At 53.9% G+C, this 12,751-nt stretch overlaps 7 non-coding genes across 7 annotated transcripts; all 7 read right to left on the bottom strand.

Moving 5' to 3' along the window:
• Positions 1-3,486: 3,486 nt before the first annotated feature.
• On the bottom strand, positions 3,487-3,559 carry trnam-cau (transfer RNA methionine (anticodon CAU)). Its single transcript has one exon. It is a non-coding gene; the product is annotated as a tRNA-Met (tRNA).
• Positions 3,560-5,970: 2,411 nt separating this feature from the next.
• On the bottom strand, positions 5,971-6,043 carry trnam-cau (transfer RNA methionine (anticodon CAU)). Its single transcript has one exon. It is a non-coding gene; the product is annotated as a tRNA-Met (tRNA).
• A 1,175-nt stretch (positions 6,044-7,218) lies between these two features.
• Positions 7,219-7,291, bottom strand: trnam-cau (transfer RNA methionine (anticodon CAU)). The gene has a single exon. It is a non-coding gene; the product is annotated as a tRNA-Met (tRNA).
• Positions 7,292-7,379: 88 nt separating this feature from the next.
• Positions 7,380-7,452, bottom strand: trnar-acg (transfer RNA arginine (anticodon ACG)). The gene has a single exon. It is a non-coding gene; the product is annotated as a tRNA-Arg (tRNA).
• A 2,250-nt stretch (positions 7,453-9,702) lies between these two features.
• Positions 9,703-9,775, bottom strand: trnam-cau (transfer RNA methionine (anticodon CAU)). The gene has a single exon. It is a non-coding gene; the product is annotated as a tRNA-Met (tRNA).
• Positions 9,776-10,950: 1,175 nt separating this feature from the next.
• On the bottom strand, positions 10,951-11,023 carry trnam-cau (transfer RNA methionine (anticodon CAU)). Its single transcript has one exon. It is a non-coding gene; the product is annotated as a tRNA-Met (tRNA).
• Positions 11,024-11,111: 88 nt separating this feature from the next.
• On the bottom strand, positions 11,112-11,184 carry trnar-acg (transfer RNA arginine (anticodon ACG)). Its single transcript has one exon. It is a non-coding gene; the product is annotated as a tRNA-Arg (tRNA).
• Positions 11,185-12,751: the final 1,567 nt, after the last annotated feature.

The following is a 12,751-nucleotide window of genomic DNA, read 5'->3' on the forward strand; positions in this document are numbered from 1 at the left end:
AGCCTGTACAGAGCAGCTGGCAACTCACAGTCCCACAACACTGCGGCATCAGCAGGTACACCAGGCCGGGAGCGTCAAAAGGCGCACGGCGGACAATCACCAAAGCGAGACACCTTTGCCACTTCCCTTCGATTTTCAGGTGGTAGAGCGGAGGACTGCAGTGGAAAAAAAGCAAAGCAAAGTCGTCGTTAGGTCGCTGGTTCGACTCCGGCTTGAAGGAGCGGGCGTTCTTGTGCAGTAAGTGAGCGGTAAGGAGCTTTCAGCTCAAGGCAGTGCTCTTAACTTGACGCTAGTTTACATGTTGCTGCTGAGGCACAGGACACCTCCATTGCTTGAGCAGTTGCATCTGCACACCAGCAGGGAGTGCCTTTGAGCAGCAATGCACCAAAACACCCACCACTCTCTTTCAGGCAAAACCTCAGGCAAAAGAATTCATCTATCAGTCAGACAGGGCTCTCGGCTGCTCCCTCACGCTCGTGGCGGCTGCTACTTTCCGGTCACCTCGCTTCCCTTCCGTCGGCTCGGGCTCTTTCTCGGCTTCTTTCCCCATTTCTCTGACTTCCCGCCCTGCCGTTGCTCGGTAACGCCGATTGGAGCAAAGCGTTGAAAGAGATCAGGGAGCGGGCTAACCCAAAGCAGGAGATCCCTGCTGGTGGCGCAGCAACTCAGAGGCGAGTGCTAAGGAGCTACTGAGAAGCAAACTTGGTGCAATTGTAAGACGCAGCTGGGGAATTAGCTCAAATGGTAGAGCGCTCGCTTTGCATGTGAGAGGTAGCGGGATCGATGCCTGCATTCTCCACTCCTCTTTTGGCTCGGGGCAATGGCTCAAACGCAACAGTGGTGTCAGCTGTCGGTGAACCTGTGTACTTCCGAAGGGTCTCCACACGCTGAGGGACAGAGGGGCCAAGGGACATCAAATCCTTTGGTGTGCCGTAGCAGCAAGTCTTGTGCAGCCAAAATGGAAAGCTGAGATGAGGGATAAAAAAGCTTTGCAAGTATCAATGCCTTCTCTGAGGATTGAACTCAGGATCTTTAGATTATGAGACTGACGCGCTGCCTACTGCGCTAAGAAGGCACTGGCCGTGCAAACTGCTGGGCAGCATGACCAAGTAGGTGCGCTTGCGAGGCATCTAGAGCCATAATGCAAAGTGCGTAAAAAAGATTAAGCCAGGTAGGAGTCGAACCTACAATCTTCTGATCCGTAGTGAGACGCGTTATCCATTGCGCCACTGGCACAGCCTCTCCAGAGCAGCGGGCAACTCACAGTCCCACAACACTGCGGCATCAGCAGGTACACCAGGCCGCGAGCGTCAAAAGGCGCACGGCGGACAATCACCAAAGCGAGACACCTTTGCCGCTTCCCTTCGATTTTCAGGTGGTAGAGCGGAGGACTGCAGTGGAAAAAAAGCAAAGCAAAGTCGTCGTTAGGTCGCTGGTTCGACTCCGGCTTGAAGGAGCGGGCGTTCTTGTGCAGTAAGTGAGCGGTAAGGAGCTTTTAGCTCAAGGCAGTGCTCTTAACTTGACGCTAGTTTACATGTTGCTGCTGAGGCACAGGACACCTCCATTGCTTGAGCAGTTGCATCTGCACACCAGCAGGGAGTGCCTTTGAGCAGCAATGCACCAAAACACCCACCACTCTCTTTCAGGCAAAACCTCAGGCAAAAGAATTCATCTATCAGTCAGACAGGGCTCTCGGCTGCTCCCTCACGCTCGTGGCGGCTGCTACTTTCCGGTCACCTCGCTTCCCTTCCGTCGGCTCGGGCTCTTTCTCGGCTTCTTTCCCCATTTCTCTGACTTCCCGCCCTGCCGTTGCTCGGTAACGCCGATTGGAGCAAAGCGTTGAAAGAGATCAGGGAGCGGGCTAACCCAAAGCAGGAGATCCCTGCTGGTGGCGCAGCAACTCAGAGGCGAGTGCTAAGGAGCTACTGAGAAGCAAACTTGGTGCAATTGTAAGACGCAGCTGGGGAATTAGCTCAAATGGTAGAGCGCTCGCTTTGCATGTGAGAGGTAGCGGGATCGATGCCTGCATTCTCCACTCCTCTTTTGGCTCGGGGCAATGGCTCAAACGCAACAGTGGTGTCAGCTGTCGGTGAACCTGTGTACTTCCGAAGGGTCTCCACACGCTGAGGGACAGAGGGGCCAAGGGACATCAAATCCTTTGGTGTGCCGTAGCAGCAAGTCTTGTGCAGCCAAAATGGAAAGCTGAGATGAGGGATAAAAAAGCTTTGCAAGTATCAATGCCTTCTCTGAGGATTGAACTCAGGATCTTTAGATTATGAGACTGACGCGCTGCCTACTGCGCTAAGAAGGCACTGGCCGTGCAAACTGCTGGGCAGCATGACCAAGTATGTGCGCTTGCGAGGCATCTAGAGCCATAATGCAAAGTGCGTAAAAAAGATTAAGCCAGGTAGGAGTCGAACCTACAATCTTCTGATCCGTAGTGAGACGCGTTATCCATTGCGCCACTGGCACAGCCTCTCCAGAGCAGCGGGCAACTCACAGTCCCACAACACTGCGGCATCAGCAGGTACACCAGGCCGCGAGCGTCAAAAGGCGCACGGCGGACAATCACCAAAGCGAGACACCTTTGCCGCTTCCCTTCGATTTTCAGGTGGTAGAGCGGAGGACTGCAGTGGAAAAAAAGCAAAGCAAAGTCGTCGTTAGGTCGCTGGTTCGACTCCGGCTTGAAGGAGCGGGCGTTCTTGTGCAGTAAGTGAGCGGTAAGGAGCTTTTAGCTCAAGGCAGTGCTCTTAACTTGACGCTAGTTTACATGTTGCTGCTGAGGCACAGGACACCTCCATTGCTTGAGCAGTTGCATCTGCACACCAGCAGGGAGTGCCTTTGAGCAGCAATGCACCAAAACACCCACCACTCTCTTTCAGGCAAAACCTCAGGCAAAAGAATTCATCTATCAGTCAGACAGGGCTCTCGGCTGCTCCCTCACGCTCGTGGCGGCTGCTACTTTCCGGTCACCTCGCTTCCCTTCCGTCGGCTCGGGCTCTTTCTCGGCTTCTTTCCCCATTTCTCTGACTTCCCGCCCTGCCGTTGCTCGGTAACGCCGATTGGAGCAAAGCGTTGAAAGAGATCAGGGAGCGGGCTAACCCAAAGCAGGAGATCCCTGCTGGTGGCGCAGCAACTCAGAGGCGAGTGCTAAGGAGCTACTGAGAAGCAAACTTGGTGCAATTGTAAGACGCAGCTTGGGAATTAGCTCAAATGGTAGAGCGCTCGCTTTGCATGTGAGAGGTAGCGGGATCGATGCCTGCATTCTCCACTCCTCTTTTGGCTCGGGGCAATGGCTCAAACGCAACAGTGGTGTCAGCTGTCGGTGAACCCGTGTACTTCCGAAGGGTCTCCACACGCTGAGGTACAGAGGGGCCAAGGGACATCAAATCCTTTGGTGTGCCGTAGCAGCAAGTCTTGTCGATAGTCTTGTGCAGCAAAAATGGAAAGCTGAGATGAGGGATAAAAATGCTTTGCAAGTATCAATGCCTTCTCTGAGGATCGAACTCAGGACCTTCAGATTATGAGACTGACGCGCTGCCTACTGCGCTAAGAAGGCACTGGCCGTGCAAACTGCTGGGCAGCATGACCAAGTAGGTGCGCTTGCGAGGCATCTAGAGCCATAATGCAAAGTGCGTAAAAAAGATTAAGCCAGGTAGGAGTCGAACCTACAATCTTCTGATCCGTAGTGAGACGCGTTATCCATTGCGCCACTGGCACAGCCTCTCCAGAGCAGCTGGCAACTCACAGTCCCACAACACTGCGGCATCAGCAGGTACACCAGGCCGCGAGCGTCAAAAGGCGCACGGCGGACAATCACCAAAGCGAGACACCTTTGCCGCTTCCCTTCGATTTTCAGGTGGTAGAGCGGAGGACTGCAGTGGAAAAAAAGCAAAGCAAAGTCGTCGTTAGGTCGCTGGTTCGACTCCGGCTTGAAGGAGCGGGCGTTCTTGTGCAGTAAGTGAGCGGTAAGGAGCTTTTAGCTCAAGGCAGTGCTCTTAACTTGACGCTAGTTTACATGTTGCTGCTGAGGCACAGGACACCTCCATTGCTTGAGCAGTTGCATCTGCACACCAGCAGGGAGTGCCTTTGAGCAGCAATGCACCAAAACACCCACCACTCTCTTTCAGGCAAAACCTCAGGCAAAAGAATTCATCTATCAGTCAGACAGGGCTCTCGGCTGCTCCCTCACGCTCGTGGCGGCTGCTACTTTCCGGTCACCTCGCTTCCCTTCCGTCGGCTCGGGCTCTTTCTCGGCTTCTTTCCCCATTTCTCTGACTTCCCGCCCTGCCGTTGCTCGGTAACGCCGATTGGAGCAAAGCGTTGAAAGAGATCAGGGAGCGGGCTAACCCAAAGCAGGAGATCCCTGCTGGTGGCGCAGCAACTCAGAGGCGAGTGCTAAGGAGCTACTGAGAAGCAAACTTGGTGCAATTGTAAGACGCAGCTGGGGAATTAGCTCAAATGGTAGAGCGCTCGCTTTGCATGTGAGAGGTAGCGGGATCGATGCCTGCATTCTCCACTCCTCTTTTGGCTCGGGGCAATGGCTCAAACGCAACAGTGGTGTCAGCTGTCGGTGAACCTGTGTACTTCCGAAGGGTCTCCACACGCTGAGGGACAGAGGGGCCAAGGGACATCAAATCCTTTGGTGTGCCGTAGCAGCAAGTCTTGTGCAGCCAAAATGGAAAGCTGAGATGAGGGATAAAAAAGCTTTGCAAGTATCAATGCCTTCTCTGAGGATTGAACTCAGGATCTTTAGATTATGAGACTGACGCGCTGCCTACTGCGCTAAGAAGGCACTGGCCGTGCAAACTGCTGGGCAGCATGACCAAGTAGGTGCGCTTGCGAGGCATCTAGAGCCATAATGCAAAGTGCGTAAAAAAGATTAAGCCAGGTAGGAGTCGAACCTACAATCTTCTGATCCGTAGTGAGACGCGTTATCCATTGCGCCACTGGCACAGCCTCTCCAGAGCAGCGGGCAACTCACAGTCCCACAACACTGCGGCATCAGCAGGTACACCAGGCCGCGAGCGTCAAAAGGCGCACGGCGGACAATCACCAAAGCGAGACACCTTTGCCGCTTCCCTTCGATTTTCAGGTGGTAGAGCGGAGGACTGCAGTGGAAAAAAAGCAAAGCAAAGTCGTCGTTAGGTCGCTGGTTCGACTCCGGCTTGAAGGAGCGGGCGTTCTTGTGCAGTAAGTGAGCGGTAAGGAGCTTTTAGCTCAAGGCAGTGCTCTTAACTTGACGCTAGTTTACATGTTGCTGCTGAGGCACAGGACACCTCCATTGCTTGAGCAGTTGCATCTGCACACCAGCAGGGAGTGCCTTTGAGCAGCAATGCACCAAAACACCCACCACTCTCTTTCAGGCAAAACCTCAGGCAAAAGAATTCATCTATCAGTCAGACAGGGCTCTCGGCTGCTCCCTCACGCTCGTGGCGGCTGCTACTTTCCGGTCACCTCGCTTCCCTTCCGTCGGCTCGGGCTCTTTCTCGGCTTCTTTCCCCATTTCTCTGACTTCCCGCCCTGCCGTTGCTCGGTAACGCCGATTGGAGCAAAGCGTTGAAAGAGATCAGGGAGCGGGCTAACCCAAAGCAGGAGATCCCTGCTGGTGGCGCAGCAACTCAGAGGCGAGTGCTAAGGAGCTACTGAGAAGCAAACTTGGTGCAATTGTAAGACGCAGCTTGGGAATTAGCTCAAATGGTAGAGCGCTCGCTTTGCATGTGAGAGGTAGCGGGATCGATGCCTGCATTCTCCACTCCTCTTTTGGCTCGGGGCAATGGCTCAAACGCAACAGTGGTGTCAGCTGTCGGTGAACCCGTGTACTTCCGAAGGGTCTCCACACGCTGAGGTACAGAGGGGCCAAGGGACATCAAATCCTTTGGTGTGCCGTAGCAGCAAGTCTTGTCGATAGTCTTGTGCAGCAAAAATGGAAAGCTGAGATGAGGGATAAAAATGCTTTGCAAGTATCAATGCCTTCTCTGAGGATCGAACTCAGGACCTTCAGATTATGAGACTGACGCGCTGCCTACTGCGCTAAGAAGGCACTGGCCGTGCAAACTGCTGGGCAGCATGACCAAGTAGGTGCGCTTGCGAGGCATCTAGAGCCATAATGCAAAGTGCGTAAAAAAGATTAAGCCAGGTAGGAGTCGAACCTACAATCTTCTGATCCGTAGTGAGACGCGTTATCCATTGCGCCACTGGCACAGCCTCTCCAGAGCAGCTGGCAACTCACAGTCCCACAACACTGCGGCATCAGCAGGTACACCAGGCCGCGAGCGTCAAAAGGCGCACGGCGGACAATCACCAAAGCGAGACACCTTTGCCGCTTCCCTTCGATTTTCAGGTGGTAGAGCGGAGGACTGCAGTGGAAAAAAAGCAAAGCAAAGTCGTCGTTAGGTCGCTGGTTCGACTCCGGCTTGAAGGAGCGGGCGTTCTTGTGCAGTAAGTGAGCGGTAAGGAGCTTTTAGCTCAAGGCAGTGCTCTTAACTTGACGCTAGTTTACATGTTGCTGCTGAGGCACAGGACACCTCCATTGCTTGAGCAGTTGCATCTGCACACCAGCAGGGAGTGCCTTTGAGCAGCAATGCACCAAAACACCCACCACTCTCTTTCAGGCAAAACCTCAGGCAAAAGAATTCATCTATCAGTCAGACAGGGCTCTCGGCTGCTCCCTCACGCTCGTGGCGGCTGCTACTTTCCGGTCACCTCGCTTCCCTTCCGTCGGCTCGGGCTCTTTCTCGGCTTCTTTCCCCATTTCTCTGACTTCCCGCCCTGCCGTTGCTCGGTAACGCCGATTGGAGCAAAGCGTTGAAAGAGATCAGGGAGCGGGCTAACCCAAAGCAGGAGATCCCTGCTGGTGGCGCAGCAACTCAGAGGCGAGTGCTAAGGAGCTACTGAGAAGCAAACTTGGTGCAATTGTAAGACGCAGCTTGGGAATTAGCTCAAATGGTAGAGCGCTCGCTTTGCATGTGAGAGGTAGCGGGATCGATGCCTGCATTCTCCACTCCTCTTTTGGCTCGGGGCAATGGCTCAAACGCAACAGTGGTGTCAGCTGTCGGTGAACCCGTGTACTTCCGAAGGGTCTCCACACGCTGAGGTACAGAGGGGCCAAGGGACATCAAATCCTTTGGTGTGCCGTAGCAGCAAGTCTTGTCGATAGTCTTGTGCAGCAAAAATGGAAAGCTGAGATGAGGGATAAAAATGCTTTGCAAGTATCAATGCCTTCTCTGAGGATCGAACTCAGGACCTTCAGATTATGAGACTGACGCGCTGCCTACTGCGCTAAGAAGGCACTTGCCATGCAAACTGCTGGGCAGCATGACCAAGTAGGTGCGCTTGCGAGGCATCTAGCGCCATAATGCAAAGTGCGTAAAAAAGTTCGAGCCAGGTAGGAGTCGAACCTACAATCTTCTGATCCGTAGTCAGACGCGTTATCCATTGCGCCACAGGCCCAGCCTGTACAGAGCAGCTGGCAACTCACAGTCCCACAACACTGCGGCATCAGCAGGTACACCAGGCCGGGAGCGTCAAAAGGCGCACGGCGGACAATCACCAAAGCGAGACACCTTTGCCACTTCCCTTCGATTTTCAGGTGGTAGAGCGGAGGACTGCAGTGGAAAAAAAGCAAAGCAAAGTCGTCGTTAGGTCGCTGGTTCGACTCCGGCTTGAAGGAGCGGGCGTTCTTGTGCAGTAAGTGAGCGGTAAGGAGCTTTCAGCTCAAGGCAGTGCTCTTAACTTGACGCTAGTTTACATGTTGCTGCTGAGGCACAGGACACCTCCATTGCTTGAGCAGTTGCATCTGCACACCAGCAGGGAGTGCCTTTGAGCAGCAATGCACCAAAACACCCACCACTCTCTTTCAGGCAAAACCTCAGGCAAAAGAATTCATCTATCAGTCAGACAGGGCTCTCGGCTGCTCCCTCACGCTCGTGGCGGCTGCTACTTTCCGGTCACCTCGCTTCCCTTCCGTCGGCTCGGGCTCTTTCTCGGCTTCTTTCCCCATTTCTCTGACTTCCCGCCCTGCCGTTGCTCGGTAACGCCGATTGGAGCAAAGCGTTGAAAGAGATCAGGGAGCGGGCTAACCCAAAGCAGGAGATCCCTGCTGGTGGCGCAGCAACTCAGAGGCGAGTGCTAAGGAGCTACTGAGAAGCAAACTTGGTGCAATTGTAAGACGCAGCTGGGGAATTAGCTCAAATGGTAGAGCGCTCGCTTTGCATGTGAGAGGTAGCGGGATCGATGCCTGCATTCTCCACTCCTCTTTTGGCTCGGGGCAATGGCTCAAACGCAACAGTGGTGTCAGCTGTCGGTGAACCTGTGTACTTCCGAAGGGTCTCCACACGCTGAGGGACAGAGGGGCCAAGGGACATCAAATCCTTTGGTGTGCCGTAGCAGCAAGTCTTGTGCAGCCAAAATGGAAAGCTGAGATGAGGGATAAAAAAGCTTTGCAAGTATCAATGCCTTCTCTGAGGATTGAACTCAGGATCTTTAGATTATGAGACTGACGCGCTGCCTACTGCGCTAAGAAGGCACTGGCCGTGCAAACTGCTGGGCAGCATGACCAAGTAGGTGCGCTTGCGAGGCATCTAGAGCCATAATGCAAAGTGCGTAAAAAAGATTAAGCCAGGTAGGAGTCGAACCTACAATCTTCTGATCCGTAGTGAGACGCGTTATCCATTGCGCCACTGGCACAGCCTCTCCAGAGCAGCGGGCAACTCACAGTCCCACAACACTGCGGCATCAGCAGGTACACCAGGCCGCGAGCGTCAAAAGGCGCACGGCGGACAATCACCAAAGCGAGACACCTTTGCCGCTTCCCTTCGATTTTCAGGTGGTAGAGCGGAGGACTGCAGTGGAAAAAAAGCAAAGCAAAGTCGTCGTTAGGTCGCTGGTTCGACTCCGGCTTGAAGGAGCGGGCGTTCTTGTGCAGTAAGTGAGCGGTAAGGAGCTTTTAGCTCAAGGCAGTGCTCTTAACTTGACGCTAGTTTACATGTTGCTGCTGAGGCACAGGACACCTCCATTGCTTGAGCAGTTGCATCTGCACACCAGCAGGGAGTGCCTTTGAGCAGCAATGCACCAAAACACCCACCACTCTCTTTCAGGCAAAACCTCAGGCAAAAGAATTCATCTATCAGTCAGACAGGGCTCTCGGCTGCTCCCTCACGCTCGTGGCGGCTGCTACTTTCCGGTCACCTCGCTTCCCTTCCGTCGGCTCGGGCTCTTTCTCGGCTTCTTTCCCCATTTCTCTGACTTCCCGCCCTGCCGTTGCTCGGTAACGCCGATTGGAGCAAAGCGTTGAAAGAGATCAGGGAGCGGGCTAACCCAAAGCAGGAGATCCCTGCTGGTGGCGCAGCAACTCAGAGGCGAGTGCTAAGGAGCTACTGAGAAGCAAACTTGGTGCAATTGTAAGACGCAGCTTGGGAATTAGCTCAAATGGTAGAGCGCTCGCTTTGCATGTGAGAGGTAGCGGGATCGATGCCTGCATTCTCCACTCCTCTTTTGGCTCGGGGCAATGGCTCAAACGCAACAGTGGTGTCAGCTGTCGGTGAACCCGTGTACTTCCGAAGGGTCTCCACACGCTGAGGTACAGAGGGGCCAAGGGACATCAAATCCTTTGGTGTGCCGTAGCAGCAAGTCTTGTCGATAGTCTTGTGCAGCAAAAATGGAAAGCTGAGATGAGGGATAAAAATGCTTTGCAAGTATCAATGCCTTCTCTGAGGATCGAACTCAGGACCTTCAGATTATGAGACTGACGCGCTGCCTACTGCGCTAAGAAGGCACTGGCCGTGCAAACTGCTGGGCAGCATGACCAAGTAGGTGCGCTTGCGAGGCATCTAGAGCCATAATGCAAAGTGCGTAAAAAAGATTAAGCCAGGTAGGAGTCGAACCTACAATCTTCTGATCCGTAGTGAGACGCGTTATCCATTGCGCCACTGGCACAGCCTCTCCAGAGCAGCTGGCAACTCACAGTCCCACAACACTGCGGCATCAGCAGGTACACCAGGCCGCGAGCGTCAAAAGGCGCACGGCGGACAATCACCAAAGCGAGACACCTTTGCCGCTTCCCTTCGATTTTCAGGTGGTAGAGCGGAGGACTGCAGTGGAAAAAAAGCAAAGCAAAGTCGTCGTTAGGTCGCTGGTTCGACTCCGGCTTGAAGGAGCGGGCGTTCTTGTGCAGTAAGTGAGCGGTAAGGAGCTTTTAGCTCAAGGCAGTGCTCTTAACTTGACGCTAGTTTACATGTTGCTGCTGAGGCACAGGACACCTCCATTGCTTGAGCAGTTGCATCTGCACACCAGCAGGGAGTGCCTTTGAGCAGCAATGCACCAAAACACCCACCACTCTCTTTCAGGCAAAACCTCAGGCAAAAGAATTCATCTATCAGTCAGACAGGGCTCTCGGCTGCTCCCTCACGCTCGTGGCGGCTGCTACTTTCCGGTCACCTCGCTTCCCTTCCGTCGGCTCGGGCTCTTTCTCGGCTTCTTTCCCCATTTCTCTGACTTCCCGCCCTGCCGTTGCTCGGTAACGCCGATTGGAGCAAAGCGTTGAAAGAGATCAGGGAGCGGGCTAACCCAAAGCAGGAGATCCCTGCTGGTGGCGCAGCAACTCAGAGGCGAGTGCTAAGGAGCTACTGAGAAGCAAACTTGGTGCAATTGTAAGACGCAGCTTGGGAATTAGCTCAAATGGTAGAGCGCTCGCTTTGCATGTGAGAGGTAGCGGGATCGATGCCTGCATTCTCCACTCCTCTTTTGGCTCGGGGCAATGGCTCAAACGCAACAGTGGTGTCAGCTGTCGGTGAACCCGTGTACTTCCGAAGGGTCTCCACACGCTGAGGTACAGAGGGGCCAAGGGACATCAAATCCTTTGGTGTGCCGTAGCAGCAAGTCTTGTCGATAGTCTTGTGCAGCAAAAATGGAAAGCTGAGATGAGGGATAAAAATGCTTTGCAAGTATCAATGCCTTCTCTGAGGATCGAACTCAGGACCTTCAGATTATGAGACTGACGCGCTGCCTACTGCGCTAAGAAGGCACTTGCCATGCAAACTGCTGGGCAGCATGACCAAGTAGGTGCGCTTGCGAGGCATCTAGCGCCATAATGCAAAGTGCGTAAAAAAGTTCGAGCCAGGTAGGAGTCGAACCTACAATCTTCTGATCCGTAGTCAGACGCGTTATCCATTGCGCCACAGGCCCAGCCTGTACAGAGCAGCTGGCAACTCACAGTCCCACAACACTGCGGCATCAGCAGGTACACCAGGCCGGGAGCGTCAAAAGGCGCACGGCGGACAATCACCAAAGCGAGACACCTTTGCCACTTCCCTTCGATTTTCAGGTGGTAGAGCGGAGGACTGCAGTGGAAAAAAAGCAAAGCAAAGTCGTCGTTAGGTCGCTGGTTCGACTCCGGCTTGAAGGAGCGGGCGTTCTTGTGCAGTAAGTGAGCGGTAAGGAGCTTTCAGCTCAAGGCAGTGCTCTTAACTTGACGCTAGTTTACATGTTGCTGCTGAGGCACAGGACACCTCCATTGCTTGAGCAGTTGCATCTGCACACCAGCAGGGAGTGCCTTTGAGCAGCAATGCACCAAAACACCCACCACTCTCTTTCAGGCAAAACCTCAGGCAAAAGAATTCATCTATCAGTCAGACAGGGCTCTCGGCTGCTCCCTCACGCTCGTGGCGGCTGCTACTTTCCGGTCACCTCGCTTCCCTTCCGTCGGCTCGGGCTCTTTCTCGGCTTCTTTCCCCATTTCTCTGACTTCCCGCCCTGCCGTTGCTCGGTAACGCCGATTGGAGCAAAGCGTTGAAAGAGATCAGGGAGCGGGCTAACCCAAAGCAGGAGATCCCTGCTGGTGGCGCAGCAACTCAGAGGCGAGTGCTAAGGAGCTACTGAGAAGCAAACTTGGTGCAATTGTAAGACGCAGCTGGGGAATTAGCTCAAATGGTAGAGCGCTCGCTTTGCATGTGAGAGGTAGCGGGATCGATGCCTGCATTCTCCACTCCTCTTTTGGCTCGGGGCAATGGCTCAAACGCAACAGTGGTGTCAGCTGTCGGTGAACCTGTGTACTTCCGAAGGGTCTCCACACGCTGAGGGACAGAGGGGCCAAGGGACATCAAATCCTTTGGTGTGCCGTAGCAGCAAGTCTTGTGCAGCCAAAATGGAAAGCTGAGATGAGGGATAAAAAAGCTTTGCAAGTATCAATGCCTTCTCTGAGGATTGAACTCAGGATCTTTAGATTATGAGACTGACGCGCTGCCTACTGCGCTAAGAAGGCACTGGCCGTGCAAACTGCTGGGCAGCATGACCAAGTAGGTGCGCTTGCGAGGCATCTAGAGCCATAATGCAAAGTGCGTAAAAAAGATTAAGCCAGGTAGGAGTCGAACCTACAATCTTCTGATCCGTAGTGAGACGCGTTATCCATTGCGCCACTGGCACAGCCTCTCCAGAGCAGCGGGCAACTCACAGTCCCACAACACTGCGGCATCAGCAGGTACACCAGGCCGCGAGCGTCAAAAGGCGCACGGCGGACAATCACCAAAGCGAGACACCTTTGCCGCTTCCCTTCGATTTTCAGGTGGTAGAGCGGAGGACTGCAGTGGAAAAAAAGCAAAGCAAAGTCGTCGTTAGGTCGCTGGTTCGACTCCGGCTTGAAGGAGCGGGCGTTCTTGTGCAGTAAGTGAGCGGTAAGGAGCTTTTAGCTCAAGGCAGTGCTCTTAACTTGACGCTAGTTTACATGTTGCTGCTGAGGCACAGGACACCTCCATTG

This window comes from Somniosus microcephalus, unplaced genomic scaffold, assembly GCF_052327205.1.
Source record: "Somniosus microcephalus isolate GS21.2 unplaced genomic scaffold, FLI_Smic_1.0 scaffold134, whole genome shotgun sequence".
NCBI lineage: Eukaryota > Metazoa > Chordata > Chondrichthyes > Squaliformes > Somniosidae > Somniosus > Somniosus microcephalus.